This window comes from Neolamprologus brichardi, chromosome 5 (assembly GCF_056152115.1).
Source record: "Neolamprologus brichardi isolate AB-2024 chromosome 5, ASM5615211v1, whole genome shotgun sequence".
NCBI classification, from domain to species: Eukaryota; Metazoa; Chordata; class Actinopteri; order Cichliformes; family Cichlidae; genus Neolamprologus; species Neolamprologus brichardi.
The window spans coordinates 10,215,211-10,231,149 of NC_142108.1; positions in this window are offsets into that span (position 1 = coordinate 10,215,211).

The following is a 15,939-nucleotide window of genomic DNA, read 5'->3' on the forward strand; positions in this document are numbered from 1 at the left end:
TTTTAGCCTACAGTTTCTGTCTTAATAGTACACACAGTCATATACACACACTCATCCCCACACGGTTTGGGCACAGTAACTTGGCATAGCTTCAGAAAGACACAAAAACTCCCAGAAGCAAAAAGGGGGCAATACCGTGTCATCCCCCTCGTGAATAGCCCCATCTTTTCTGCTCCCCTAAATCTCCCTGACTTGCCCTGCCATTATCTGTTTCTTTTTGTTACTGAAACACCACCAGCAGCAGCATAGCTCCTCTAATCTCAATCATTTTGTTCAGAATTCATTAAGCACTATTTTATATCACCAGTGTCGAGGATCAATGTTGCATTTCAAAAGGCTGCCAGCATGCCACGCGTGGACATTTTTAATGAGACCTGCTTCCATCTGTCCCACATATAGAAAAAGAAAACTCAGTTTTTCAGGATCAAAGTGTTGCAGTGGACTTAATCTTGCCACTCCTGTACCTGTCTGCAAATGTTAATCATTGAACTGAAGACAAAAAACACCTAAGAACTCATTTAATATCTGTGTTGGGTTGCCTGCTTTCTCTTACTTGTATTTGCACCTTTAATTACTAAAGGTGCGTCTAGAGTCTCAGAGCCTCAGGTGCTGGGAAAAGGCCCAAGGGTGATCCGGTGCACCAGAACTTAACCAAGCATAAAAACATGACCTGAAACTAATAGTAAGTTAAAATGCAATGACTGTGCTTCTAAAAATGCAGCTTATTAGCTGACTGCGTGGAGCCAGAGGAGTTGCAGGTCTGCCTGGTTTATATCCAGCAGGCAGAAAATAGAAATAGGGCAGCAGAGATTAGAATATGACATCTGCACCTACAATCTTTTAGAAATGTGACTTTCACAGCCAGCTCATCATGGATGACCAGGTAGAGATGGACAGATCATGGGTCAATCTGTCAGTTCAGTCCTTCGCCACCATACAGTGAGGCTTCTAATGGCTTGGCTAATTTTTGCGCTCAGATAAACACATTCAGAGACACGTGAAGAAAGAAACTCGAGCACACATACATGCACACACACCCAACAGATAATTGGACAGGGAACCTTCATCTAAATCAAAAATTCAGTGCCAGCTGAATTCTAGCCTAGTCCACCAATGAGCCTTCGGATTGTGAAAAATGTATGAAAGAAAACAGGGAAAAAAGCCACAATGACAAATCACCCATGTTCAGTCCAGGGAAAGAGAAAGATTTGCTGGAGACGCAACGTGATGCATAATGAAAATAGATGCTTGTGCCGAGGCATTCTGGGCACGCTGTTGGTCTCCATTTAAAATCAATCCTGTCAATGCATCATAAGTTATTTTGACAGGGAGCAAGAGGCACTTCAGGAAACACCAGTTTAATGATGTCTTTAACCTGCCGGTAATTGACCTCCGAATTGAAAGGGAGAAACAGTATTAAAAGCCCCGGGCAGGCGATTATAGTTCTGTGCTAGTTGTGCCTGCTATACATCATTTCTGATCAGACCTGGGTCAGCATAAACCAAAGCGTTTTTCTGCCTCTTGTAAAAAAACAAAAAAAAAAAAACTGAGGTACTGAATGGTTCTACTGCAGGATGGAGCAGTTGAGTCTGTGCGAGATTGGATTTATGAACTGTGTATACACTGCTGCCTTGTGTTTTCACACCCTGTTGTACATCAGAAAGCCACACTGTGTGCCACTTCGGGTAGTTTTTACCTTAGATATGAGGGGAAAAACACAGAGACAAGAAACCTGAATATTTAGTGAATTTCAAGATAGGTGGATCTTTGGAGATATATTAAAATTCCTCCAGCATGCTCTCTAAGCTGCATGAAAAAGCAGTGCAAACTGTAGAGACTTTTAATGAGAAACTTACTGTACTTGCCACTTTCTCGCTTTCAGCAAAATGAAATAAGATATGCGCACGTATACGCACACACAGACTTACATTATACATTCACAGTAAAACAAGCTTGCAACCACCATTAGATGGAAAAACACAGTAACTTAAATACATACCATCTGGCTGCATTAGGAATCCAAACGACATCTGATTTATGCCTGAGCGTAGGGAGTGAGGCATTAGCCTGCTATCAATTTGCTATCAATTTGTCAAGTTGTTTAAATTTTCACCATAAATCTAATCACATTCATTCACATTTGTGTCGTGGATAATTGCCCAAGCTCCACATTCAAGTATTTCATGCTGCCAGTTACATCAACATCCTGCAGCCTTGCACAGCCAGGGCTACATACATCAGCTGCTCATGTACTCCAACCACAGCCAGCAGCAGCTTGCAGCAGCATCATGGTAGCTAATATCCACAGATTACAAAACCTGCTCCAATTTAATTAATAGGGGAACAACCCATCCAGCCATTCTGCATCCCCAGCCTCTGTTTCTGGCATCTCCTGCAGCCTTATACCTCACATCCCTGCTCCATTCTGGTGGCCCACTAAGTGGAATCAGAATCAGGTATCGGAGGATGTGAGCATGTCATAGACTCTTTAATATGCTGCAGAGGGAGATTAATCTAGTGCAGCCAGGGAATGAATGTGGATGCTGGTGTGCAGGGACTTTGGCACTCTGGCAAAGGAGGAAAAGCTCTATGTTTGAATGCAATTACAGTCATGTTTTAATCCTTCCTCGAGGGTCAGATGGTGCAAGTAGGAAGGATTTGATTGACGATTGGGTGGGTGAGGGATGGTAGGATGGGTGGAGTGTAAACAGTGTCCATATGCTGCTGGGATGGTGGGAATCTCCCAAAAGGAATGTTCACCTGACCCAAGTCTCCCTACAGTGGCTCAGCATGTTGTCCAAAGGTGAGCAGAGCAGCAAAGACCAATGCACATAGGAGGAAAGCTTGATGGATGCCCGATACTGTGTGCCAGGAAACAAATCAGAAATTAAGCAGCCATGAGCACTGACAAAAACGCAACATCCTAATCAACCACCCAATGATACAAACAGGTGGGGAGGTGATGGGGAACTTTGCAAGTTTGTCCTCGGTGTGCACTTCCTCACATGAGTGAAAATGGATTGAATATTTTGCAACACTAAAAGAACAACACTCAGAGTGCAACTAAAGTTATTGGAGAAATTGAAGCATCCTGACATTCCCAAACACTTGATTATTTCTTCTCTGTGGTAGGGAAGTATCCCCCCCCTCACAACCCACATCAAGTGAGGTTTAATCTGATATTTGGGCTAATGAATTGGTGATTGCTGTATGATGAAGCTACACACAGTAGCAGTGCGCATTCCAGCAATGGCAGCGAGTAAGACAAGACTCACCACAGCATAGATGCTGGTATTGACAGAGATGAAGCACTTGGAGACTTGGATGAGGATCTCTGGCTGACATGTACAGAAAAGCCTCTAAAGGATCAGTAAGAGATTGGAGGATGAGGTAGAGTTGGAAAGGAGGCGGGCTGCATGAATGAGAGTCTAAAACGCAGACTGATAAATAAGACTGAGATTTAAAGCATGCAGAGAAAGATGCTGACTGGCTTGGAGAAGGCGGGCAAGAAAATGATTGGGCTAGAGTGAAGATTGCTGATATGATTTTTGGCAGCGTGGGAAAGCAGAAGTGACACCAAGAATAGATTATCAGTCCAAATATCCAGGAATATAGGCATACAGGTGATTACAGATTCTTCCATGACAGGTGATAGGTGGCAGATAGCACAGAACTGGAACTTTTAAAATGTATTTCACTGTTTCTTTAAGGTAAAATTGCATTACCTTTCACAAACATCAAATACTCATGCAGGTAAGTGATCCAGTCACTGCATGCAAAGGTTGGAAATTAAATTTCTTATGTTTATAAGTTAGTCTTAGGGGAGTTTTGAGTTCTGCATAACATAGTTTAAAAGCTGCTACTAGCCTCTTTGGCTTTAACTTTAAGCTTAATTTAACTTCAAATCATATGTATTTCCGATAATTCCTATTTTTAAAATCTGGTCTAACAAACAAAGCCAGTTCTGCTAAATAATGATCCTCTCAGTTAGTCCATATTTGCCACTGCTGGGCTTTTCAGTGGGGTGATCATACATGCACACACTTTCTTCACTTTTCTTCTGGGTGAAATGTCTGCAAGTTACAGGCGTGTCCTCTTGGAGCTGCTCTATATGAGGGAAAACTTAGTAATGGTTCTGAGTCACGCTTCTACTCATACTGACTATCCCACATGTTCTGTCATGGCTGGTTCTCCTCAGGAACAGTATGCCACACGTATGAATCTACTCGATTGAATCTGCATCTTGGTGGGGTAGAAGGTGTCTCGCTCAATTTGTTGGAGAGAGATGGAAAAAGCCTCTGTCTCGTCACATAGACTGCCTGGATATGCCCATGATCCTGAAGCTGTAAAACCTCTTTGCTCCGCTTTTGACAAATAGAATGTCAGAATAAGAACACACAACATAACTAGCTTAAATCAAGCAACAGGTTGAGGTACGCTCAGTGTTGTTGCTGAAAATAGCCAGGAGCCTCCTGCTGTGTTCTCACAAACACCTGCTCATCACCAGAGCAGTTTACATCCCAGGAGTACAGAACTGCACAGTGGGCTTGATGTTTCCTGTGGGTCCCTCCCACAATGAATGGAAGTTGATGACTGCACTTGTGCAGATGTTGTGGAACAAATTTGGGAAGGCAGAGGTAGATTTCATCACCTCACAAGACAATGCACAATACCTGACTTGTGACTAGAAATGTCTGGAAAGGTTAGGTGTACACTCTATCCACAGGGCAAGGGTTTCTTTCACCACAGAGTGTTTTGGAGGTAAATTGTTCAGTTTTCAGCACTGATGCAAGGAGAGAGGCTCAGAAACCACTCTAAAATCTCTGTCAAGATGTTGTTTCTGGGGCACCAATTTGACCTTACAGGTTGAGCGGACTTGCATATGCTAAATGCAGCAGCCTTGATTCATGTGCCTCCTTACTTTACTGTCTAATCTTTATTGAATAAGGGTGAGTAACTTATGTTGATTAACACCATGTTGTCTCACTATCAGGGAGGGCGGGAGCTTGGGTACTTGACTAACATACCCAACTTTTACAAGTAAGAGCATCAACAAAATTTTCAATTCAATTCAATGAAGTTTAATATATAGCACAAAATTATGACAACAGTTATCTGAAGGAGCTTTTTATTATAAGGTAAAGACCCTACAATAATACAGAGAAAACCCCAATTATCAAACAATCCCCTGTAAAGAAGCACGTGGCGACAAGGGAAGGAAAAACTCTCTTCCCTCCCAGTAACCAAAAGAAAAAGGCCCCAGTATATGTGTTGAAATAGTCTCATTGCTCACCGCCACAACCTCATTTCACAGTCACTTGTATTTAAACCGGCATTAAGGCGCAAAAAGCAGCTGCAGTATTCCTCCTAAATGATTTTTTTCCACAAGTTTTTCCACAAACTTGCAAGTTTTCAAACTATTCTCCCTCCCTATTGTATTCAATTCAATTCAATTCAATTTTATTTATATAGCGCCAAATCACAACAAATGTCGCCTCAAGGCGCTTGTACTGGAACATCTGTAAAATAACCATGTCACATGACACATGACGCAACATCAAAATCGATGTGCAACATAAACGTCATGGTGGGCGTAATGGGAGTCATAATCCAAGAGTCTGAGAGTGAAGTGCTCTATTGGAATACTATATACAGTACTATATGTATATATTAGGGGTGCAACGATACACAAAATTCACGGTTCGGTTCGGTTCGATACTTTGGTGTTACGGTTTGATATTTTTTCGATACAAAAAAATGTTCATGCCTTTTTAATTTGTCATTTATTAAAATTATAAATATATATTTTAACTCAAAAGTACAGTTTTTAAATTTAATGTTGCTGAAACAACAAAATAATTAAAAAAAAAATCTATCTGATCGAGAAATCACTCATCTTTGGAAAAGAGAGTTTATTAGAGAAATGGCTCTTTCCAAAATAAAAGCTATACTATACGCTTCTTCTGGGCTACATTCTCAGCAGCATATTCAACATATCAGGTCCCCATAAGGAGAATCATGTGCTAACGGCTGTCTTAATGACTCGGGTAAAGTTTGTAGCATGCGTGCTTGTTGTTTTTGTCTGCTTCCACTTGTCTTTGCAATAGGATGACGTTGGCGTAAATGTGCAGTCATATTCGTTGTGTTCCCACTAGTGCTGTCAGCTTTGATCTGAAATGACGTTAACGCCATAACGCAGCAAATCTCCGTTAACGAGTTACCGCGGATCGCCCCGTGCGTGAGGTTGGACGGCGTCAACAAGTAAAGAGCTAACTGCGCTAACGCACTAGTTCCCACCAGTGTAATTAAGCATTGCGTGGCACATCCGACATACTGTTTTACTTTTGTCCATGACACGCTTATCTTCAGGGTCATGCTTCACATGAAAACCAAGATAGTTCCAAACGCCAGATCTGAATGAGGGTGGGGGAGGTTCAATTTCAGGTAGCGTTGAGGCAGTTGCCATGTTGCAACGAGCTTAGCTTCTGTCTCGCTAGCTTGCGCTGCGCTCAGTGGATCTGCATTCGACAGTGCAGTCTAGGCAGAGTAGTCGAACGCAGATCCACTGAGCTCTCAACACAGACAGCATCGTCAGAAGAAAAGTTGATCAAATAAATAAAAAAATTTGTATTGTTCGATACATATGCGTACCGAACCGAAAGCACTGTATCAAATGGTTCAATATCGAGTATCGTTGCACCCCTAGTGTGTGTGTGTGTGTATATATATATATATATATATATATATATATACACACACACACACACACACTGGTTGTTACAAGTACTGTCGTTTGGTTGGCTTCCTGTGAAAAATTTATTGTTCCCTCTTGGTTGGAAGTGCACTGGGAGTATATCTTGGAGCTTTACTTAGGAGTGAGGGTAAAATGTAAACTGACAAAAGACAGATGCAGTATCAGCAGTAATGCAGGCACTGCACTGGACTGTTGTGGTGAGGAGGGAGCTGAGCCAGAAGGCAAATCTTTCAGTTTATTAGCTTTCAATTTATCAGCCAACTCTCACCTATGGTCATGAGTTAAGATATGAGATTGTCAATAGAGGAGGTTGATATTAAGTTTCCTCCATAGGGTTCTGTGCTTAGCCATAAAAACACACTCAAACACACTCAAAGCTCTGTGAGTAGAGCTTTGCACTGAAGAGAGAACCAATTGAAATGATTTGGACATCTGATTATGACGTCTCTGAGGTACGTCCGTTGCAGGATTTTCCGGCGCTACCTGTTCAGTTTGACTTTTAAAGTGGAAACAGTCCATATGTCTTTAAAGAAACTCTGACATGTTTCAGACATTAAAAAAACAAGCAATTGAACCCAGTTTAGCTGGAGGACTCGTTCAGTAGGAGAACCTACGGTAGACCCAGATCACAGTGGAGGGTTTATTTATCTCATTTGACCTTTGAATGCCTTTAGAGAGATTACATAAAGCATTCCTGGGGAAATTCTGGATTGCTTTTCTTAGTCTGCTGCCCTGAATCCAAATACGCTCCACAAAATTGATGGTTAGATAGTTCAAATCAATTAAATTTAGTAAAAGATAAATCTATTAATACACATTAAAATGGCTTAAGAGTAGTGTAATACAAAGATAGCTAAGCGGTGTCGGAGTTGCAGTGAAGTACATGTTGCCCGGGAACTCGACATAAATAGGAAAAGCCTGATAATAACAGAAAAAGTAAATACAGACATTGTTCTGCCAACGGCTGTCCAATCTGTTATTAATGTCTAATGCCCAGTTAAAGGCATTCTAGCCAATACCAGCCCAGCTGGCTCGATACTGTACAAACACAGTCATCCTGTCGGCAATGCTGAGAGCAACATAAGGGACAACACAAGACAGGTGGTGGCTACATGTGATTCATTGTTCCTGTAAGAAAGCACAAGTCCCACTGGTCTCCAATCTCTCTCTCTCTCTCTGTACCCCGTCTTCTGCTCTCATCTGTCTTTCCTCCTTCTCCTTCTCAGATTAGGTGTGAAGAATAATTAGCGGGTACTGAAGAGTCGCGGGTGGACTAGATACTCATGGGAGGCTGGTCATTTTCTCCACCACCAAATGTCCCTGGCAACACAGCTGACAGTGGGCAGCGCTGCATCGGTAATGAGGGTGCCGAATCACGTATGTGTGTATCTCCGTCACAGAAATGTTTGTGCGTGGTCACCTTATGGAGCAAGCTTGGCCCATCTCAGATCTGTCTGCTTGTTCCTTTCTACAGTTTAGAGAATTATGAAGCCTAATTGGAAAAGCATTAGCTCACTGATGAATACATGTAAGGGTTTTACACAAAAGGGCTCGCGGATTCTGTCGCCGTGTCCTAAAAGGAAAACACGCTCAATAAAAGGAGCCAGTTGGTACTGTGAAAAACTACTGTACTTCATAATCAGGGCAATTAGTTTTTCTTTTCAGGGTTTTTAACTTTCTCCTGTCTGATTATTACCTTTGATGTGGCTGTAATAGCCATTTGATGACAAACCCATCAAAGGAAAATGACTTTTTTAAATCAAATTTGTTAGACACATAAACGAAAGGGAAATATTGAAAAAGTTAACTAACTTTTAATATCATGACGAGTTTGTGGAGTCACATGTTTCTCCTATTTACAAGGTTCTTAAAGCTTTGCATAAATATATTTGTCTCTTGTCATTAAAACGTCCCACAAATAGTACAGGACCAAGTGTCCTTCCATTACCTGAGTTTATATTATTTATGATTGGCAAAATGGTCACTATGTCAGGTTATGTGATCTTCATTCCTTAAAAATGACTCTGATTTATTCAAGTGAAATGTCAGAGTGCATGTTAAACACAGACTAATTAGCTCTTTCGTGGTTTGCATGATGTGGACAGGTGACAAAGACAGGCCTTTCAGCACGAGGAATAACATCAACACGTCCAAGGTGCCAAATTAGGTGAAAGGTGGCTCTGGTGAAAAGTAGGCTGGATAGAAGTGACCAGGGTACATTATACACTGTACATTAACGTTATAACTGTTCAGTATTCACTTGAAACCCAAAATGTTACGATGTCACTGATGAATAATTGGCTGGTTTGCTAAAGTATTTAAAATTTATCCTCTGGAAACTATGAATTTATATCCCCAGATTTCATGATAGTCTGTCAGGGAGTCGCTAAAATGTTTAAGTCTGTACTAAAGAGCCAAACATTGCCAGTCCTATTGCTCCAGCTGCTAAAATAAATCTGCTTTTCTTCTATTAAGCCAGCTAAAGATCTCTGCCCCACCTCTATTCTGCATATGAATGAGGAAGTGTTTTCAAACTGGAAGCCTTCTGGTTTCCCATTTGTCTGATTGATTCATTGAAAGTTTGGAATATATTATAACAAAAATAAGCGACAAAAGTGCATTGTAAACAGGCAAACAAAGGAAATAGGACACTTAGTTACCTCCAACAATACTGCTGAATTTATATGCTCAAAAAGGAGTAGGGTGAAGCACGAACTTTAATATTTCCCCTTTTAATGATACTGGTCTCTTGTAGTCTAAGAGCTACTGACCAATCCTGTTTGAGTAGGCTTTCATTACATGGATGCAAGCAGTTTTGAGACTAAAATCCTTCTGATGGAGTACTAACCATCAGACTTAAACTATCCACTGCCTTCTATGGAGGCCCTGAAAAACTGGGCCTTGCCCCCAGAGACATCAGGTGTTAGACACATCTGAACAAAAAATGCTGCAAACATTGGTTAACAAGGGAAAAAATATGAGGGCAATAACTGTCTAATTTCATATCAAGCTGTGGAGGAAGCACTTGGCCCACTCTCCAGATGGCAGGAGGAAGCAGAGGAGATGGAGCTGTGCTCTTGCATCCATACAGATGAATGGAAAGCTGTGAGTCTGTATAATGTTGGTAGGGGGTGTTCCTGACACCCTGGCATGTCCCATAATCGGCTTTCCTCAGTGACAGCATGGAGCCCATAGGAGAGTCCTGTCTGTCTCTCTCACTCACACACACAAACATAAAGATACAAATAGATGTGCACATCCACACCTGGCTGGAAGCACTGGGGGTCTTAGACTGCCAGGTGTAGTGGCAGGATACACACTTAGCTGGAGAGGAACACGCACACAAACACCTATACACAAACACATGTGCACGGGTGATTTAAACGCATAAAGAAGGAACGATTCCACACGAGAAGCTCTATAATATTTACAGCAAGCAGGGCAATTCACATGCACACAGACACAGCAAGCCTGTAAATACAAGCATCATCACACGCACACGTCTGAGAACTGAAGCATCGAAAAACAAAAACATATATCCCCGGTCTCACACTGTGAGTCTCATTACGCCACCTGCACACCGACGCCAGCAAGCACCTCTCAAAGTTATGGAGACACACATACGCGTATTCACATTCACCTCACACACAATCATACACAAAGTAATCTGGGCATCGCAGAGAGGTGTTGACCGTTGAGGCAGACAGTGGGGCCTGCCATCCATACGTGGGGAGTGTGACTGAGCAGAAACCTGGAGCCGTGGGGGGGGAAAGCTATTGAACAGAACAGCAAGAATTGAAAGCTTTCAGACGCCACCATAGCCCCTGACCTTTCTCACCAGCCCACATCACAGGAGGGTCCCTAACCTGTAATTGCAGGATTAGTTTTACAATGTCAGAATGATATTATCTAAGTGGGAGTAACCAGATGGACAGTTGTTCCTGGAGGATAACCTAAAGATTTTATGAGACAAGTATGTGATGTAATGCTACTTAAGATATGTCACAAAGTAATGTCAGTTCTTGTTTTTTTATGTCTTCAATCTGCTCCAAGAAAGACCTTTTCATTACTTGGTGGTACCTGCAGCAAACACTAGTCACCATTCTCGACGGTCCCATGAATAACTGAGGAGGGTTATCTGTCCCAACTCACCCGAGAACACAGCAGGAAAGAAACTAATGTGAAGGCCGGCAGTGATCAATAAAGGCCAAACATGTTAAAGACTTTTGTCAAAAAAAAGGTGAAAAGCTTAGGCCGTTTAAAAAGTGACTTCAGATGAAACAACATAATTTTTTTTTTTTAACGCAGTGCTGTAAGAAATGGCACAGAGGTGAATATATTCATTCATTCATTCATTCCCAGCTCCATTCACCACCTAACCAGGAGTCTTATTGGTTTGTGTTTGGTCTCCTTCTCTATCTTTGCCCTGTTATCATGTTTTATCAGCATTTTGGCCTTTCAGGACGAGTACATAAAGCTGCCTATGAATAACCAGATAACCTCTCTCTCACACACACACGCATACAATTAAATTTTATGTGTTTGTTTGTAGTATTATAACAGGCTGCCTGACAGTGCTTCTTCTTTTCTGTTAGTCCTACAGTTTCATTTGCTGGGTTTTCTTTATTTCACTCCCATGTGTGAAGTTTTCTTTCTTGTCCTTGTCTTTGCTCTTCACGAGACTTTCCCCCCTCATTTTCCATTTTTCTCCACCTGTCTTTACTTGACATTTCCTCTTCTTTTCTCTTCTTGTTTCTTTTGAACTTTCTTTTCCATCTGCTCCTGCTCCTTTGTGTTAAATGTTAGCTCCTGCCGGGAAATACAGTTATTGTTTATATTTCACTAAAGTGTGAAATAATGTATCCAATATTGTAAAGTAAAATGATCAGATGAGGAGGTGTACTTGCCACCTCCTCATCTTGAGATGAGGAGTTCGATCTTCTCATTTGGCTCGCTTGCCTGCATTTTCCATTCTTCCTCCTTTATAATCAGATTGTCCCACAGCAGGTCTGTCTCCTTCACCATCTCTGCACTCATGTGGCCCAAGTTTAATGTCTGTGAGCCATGTCCTATTTTAAGGTGTTCTCCAGTTTTTCCTTCCTCTTGAGCTTGTTGTTTTTTGTTTTTTAAACAAGGAGGCCTAGCGTGTCCATGTGAGCTTAAGTACAAGCTTTCACTTTTCTTGTGGATCTTTCAGAAGCTCATCTTTTTTTAAAGTTTGTATTGGACCTAAGTCACCTCCAGCCTCTGTCCATGTTCCAGGTGGGCAGTCTGCTCCTTTAGGGATTTGTTGTCCTCTTTGTGAGATTTTATTTCCTTGATAGCAGACTAGACTACGTCTCTTAGTCCCTGCAGAAATGAGTTTTGATGGAGCTGGACCTTCTTTAACACAGCTGGACAGTTCTGATTTAGGACACACAAGGCAGCACCATACTGTGCCGCCCTAAATCTTGGACAGATTGAGTCATTTATAGTAATACATGACTAACAATCCTAACAAAGTACCTTTTAGTACTATCTGATCAGTTCTGAATGGTCAGAAAGTTCTGGTAAAAGTTCATGGATATTGTTGTTGCTGAAGGGGGCTCCATAAAACACTGACCTCAATAACCCTTCACAGACTTACCTATGTGTTCTCTTAGAAAAGAACGTATAAAATATTTACATTTGTAGAGTGTCATTGGCCAATATTAGCCTAGGGGCCCTCCAGAACAAAAGTACTAACACTGAATGATAAACGAGGCCACTTTTTTTTCTTGTGTGTGACAGGTAGAGCCCCAGTCTCTCACAAAACGTCTGACTAATTTTAAACAGAGTGAAAGGCTTTGTTTAACTCTATTAGTCCTGACTTGGAAATGGGACATCTGCTCTCAGACATAATCCTGAAACAAGGTTTATATGACTCAATCACTCATTACGCTCAGAGCACCTTGAGCGCATTGTTGTCTATTTTTTGGGGTAAATGTGTAAAAATGTTTGAAGAATTATTTTGCTTCTGTCACATTTAATTAAGTTCAGCTGTAGGTAAGAACGTTTGGAACACAGTGTTTGCAGACACACTGTTATAAGGCTGTTATTTAATCTTTAATGGGCTTAGTTTAACTAGATGAAAGGAAATCTCACTATGGCCAGAAGGTGGAGTCAAGAAAATGGAGATGGAGTCTTTATCCATGGTGTTTCTTATTATATAACTCACTTATCAAAACATTTGCGCATTAAACATTCAGTCCCTACAAACAGATTTTGATAAAATCATAGCCACCCATTATTTTTCTAATCCCACCTCATGAAGATGAGCACAGTTTTTGACAACACAGTCAAGTTTCAAATGTAACTTCAGTATGCAGTTCACACAAGTTGTGATGAAAAACTAATGCCCAGCTGATCCAAGATTTTTAATGCAGATACTCACATCCATAATAAGGAGTCAACTAAAACAAAAAAGCATCAAACATCATAAACCCATGGCAGCATATTTTGTACTTTGATTATAGTCATAAAATGTTGGTCAGTAAGTGATTTTGTAAGTTACCCTAATCATTAATTTAAAATATCTATTTATTGATGAACTAATGAACTCGTGTATATTTGATTATTTATTTTACTTAATCATGCCTATTTATACCTGACAATGAATTATCAGCCAATTAAATGCTTTGTTTCCTATGGTCCATAAATAACCCATGGCTGTGTTGTTTTTAGTATGTCCCAAATTTTGAACTTGATGGTATGGTAAGCGCAGAAAATTTGGACGAGACATTATGCCAACATAAATATTCAACAAAAGAATAAATTAATGGCCCTAACTCCATCACTGAAACCCTAACAAAATTCTTTGGAGTCTTCTTTTACCCATTTGTTTATATGGGTATATTGCGTGTACCTGTGTGCCTATCTATTAATCTATCTATATAGAGAGATATATATGGTAACTGACAATGCTGCTTTTAGAAGGTTACACACTATGGTTGAATACAGTTAACTACTTTTATTCGCACAAAAACATGCTGATAGATGGTACAAACCTTTACTATATAATCCATAGTGTAGGATTTGAAGCGGGATTGAGCAACATTAACTGTAATTGCACATGAAACTGCCTGCCATTTGGAGCCATTGGAAATATGGTTTTAACAAACAGCCTCTGCGGACACATTCAAAGCACTTGTTTTTCATTAGAGAAACTCACTTGACAAGAAAATATAAAAAGGTTCAATAGCTGTGCTGGGTGAACGTTTGGTCCATTTGTGTGTGTATCTGTGTCCGCAAATTTTAAGCTCATCCATCCTGAATGAGTTTACTCTGTCGGGTCTGTAGTCTTAATGAACCTTAGGGGGACGGCATTGTGGGCACTCACTCGCACTCCAGTCACTGCTGTGCAAATGTCCTCTAGCTCCTGCTGTCAATGCATAAGCAGGCACACTGACTAATAACTGCTCTACAAGTATATGTGATCATCAGAGTACACAGGTAGGTAGATAAACATGTGCACACTCTCGCGCACAAATAAAGGCAATTATCTGCCAGGTAGTGACACTGGTATCCCTCTATCCTTGTGGTGATCAATCTTAAAGAAATAGGTAAACAAAGCTGGGTTTCTGTCCTTTAAACCAGTCTGCCCTTGTTACAAGCACAGCTTCTTCAGAGGAACAATGAGGGGGAAAAGATAAGATACAGCTGACATATGAATAGATTCCCATTGACCAAAAGCAGAATGTTTCTTTTGTTTTTTGTTGTTGTTTTTTTCCCTGTGCAGCAGCCATCCACAGCTTACTAATGCGTCGAGCCTATCATGTCTGAATGGAGATTGCTTGTTACAGATATGATGAAGAGTTGCAGCGTAGCCACATTAATTAGGCCCCATCAATGGCAAACATTGCAGATTGAATCAGTGAGGTGCTTTTTTTGTGCGTAGCTGTCTGTGTGCTAGTGTGTCTGTATGCAGTCATGCACCAAATATGAATATAGATTTCTGTTCGTGAATCAGTCGAGATCCAAAGCGTGCCTGTGTGTTTGTGTGTGTGAGCACTGTCTGGAGGGGAGACACACCGAGAGTAAAGCCATGACTTTGGTTAACAGTAAACACACCACTGAGAGCTCATTAGAGTAGCTCTCCCCTCTCCTCGCTGCACTGCTCCAGTGACGGGGCTTTAGCTCCAGCCATCTCTGGCATCCAGCAACAAGCTAATTAGTGGCTAGCACTCATTACAGTCAGACTTGTGAGCACAGCCCCTCTCCAACACATCATCTGCAGCCTGTCAGAAACACAGTATGCATGTCACAGTTCCAAACTGACTCAGACTGGAAGAGGCTAAGTAAAAGCATTTTGCTAAATAGACAGTGTTAGCCCTCATTTATTTCAGGCTCATTTAGATGACATTCATGAGGTGTAATGATTTGTGTTGTATCAGTTACTAAAGTTGTCTGATATCTTTAAAGGGTCAGGAGCATTATTATCGGGCTGCAATCAATTTCATTACTTAGAAAATCCTTTGAATTTATGTTTGAACTACTGGGAATAAAAAGACAAGACATCAGTCAGTTTTCCAACATTACTGACAGCATAAAGTTGGACACTTCTATCAGAGTGTGTTTAGACCGGAAGAGGGAGACCTTTCTCTGGGGACAGCATTGGTAATTATTTCAAACAAGTACAAAATAGTTATGTTTATGGTCACTTTCATGTGATGTTGGCTGCTTTAAACTATAAAAGAGGTCCATATGAGCAGAGACAGTGAACTAAAACAGTAAAAACAATGCGCTGACATTAAAATACTCCATAGAGTTAAGTAAGGCCTGATGCTAATGCTCTATGTGGTTTTATCACTATGTGAAATATATGTAGTCATATGATCATATCAAAGCTATTTTGAGGTGAAATCCGAAAAATAACCATATTTTAACCTTGGCTCAGGAAATTTCACATGTGGTAGTTTTGGAGGACTGCCTGAGGATGTCTATTATCAGGCAGCCAAAGATAAGGTTTTGTACTCGAGACACAATATTGCACCAACTGGGAATGCTTTCTTTTCCACTTTCTCAGGAGCAAAAACTTGCCAAAATAAAGATGAACACATTTTCCAACTCTTAGGAGGGGGTAAACTGTGTGAAATTGCATTAAATATCGCGTCAAAGAACTACAGTGTGCGAATACAGAGACTCACTCCAATGCCAGTGAGCATATT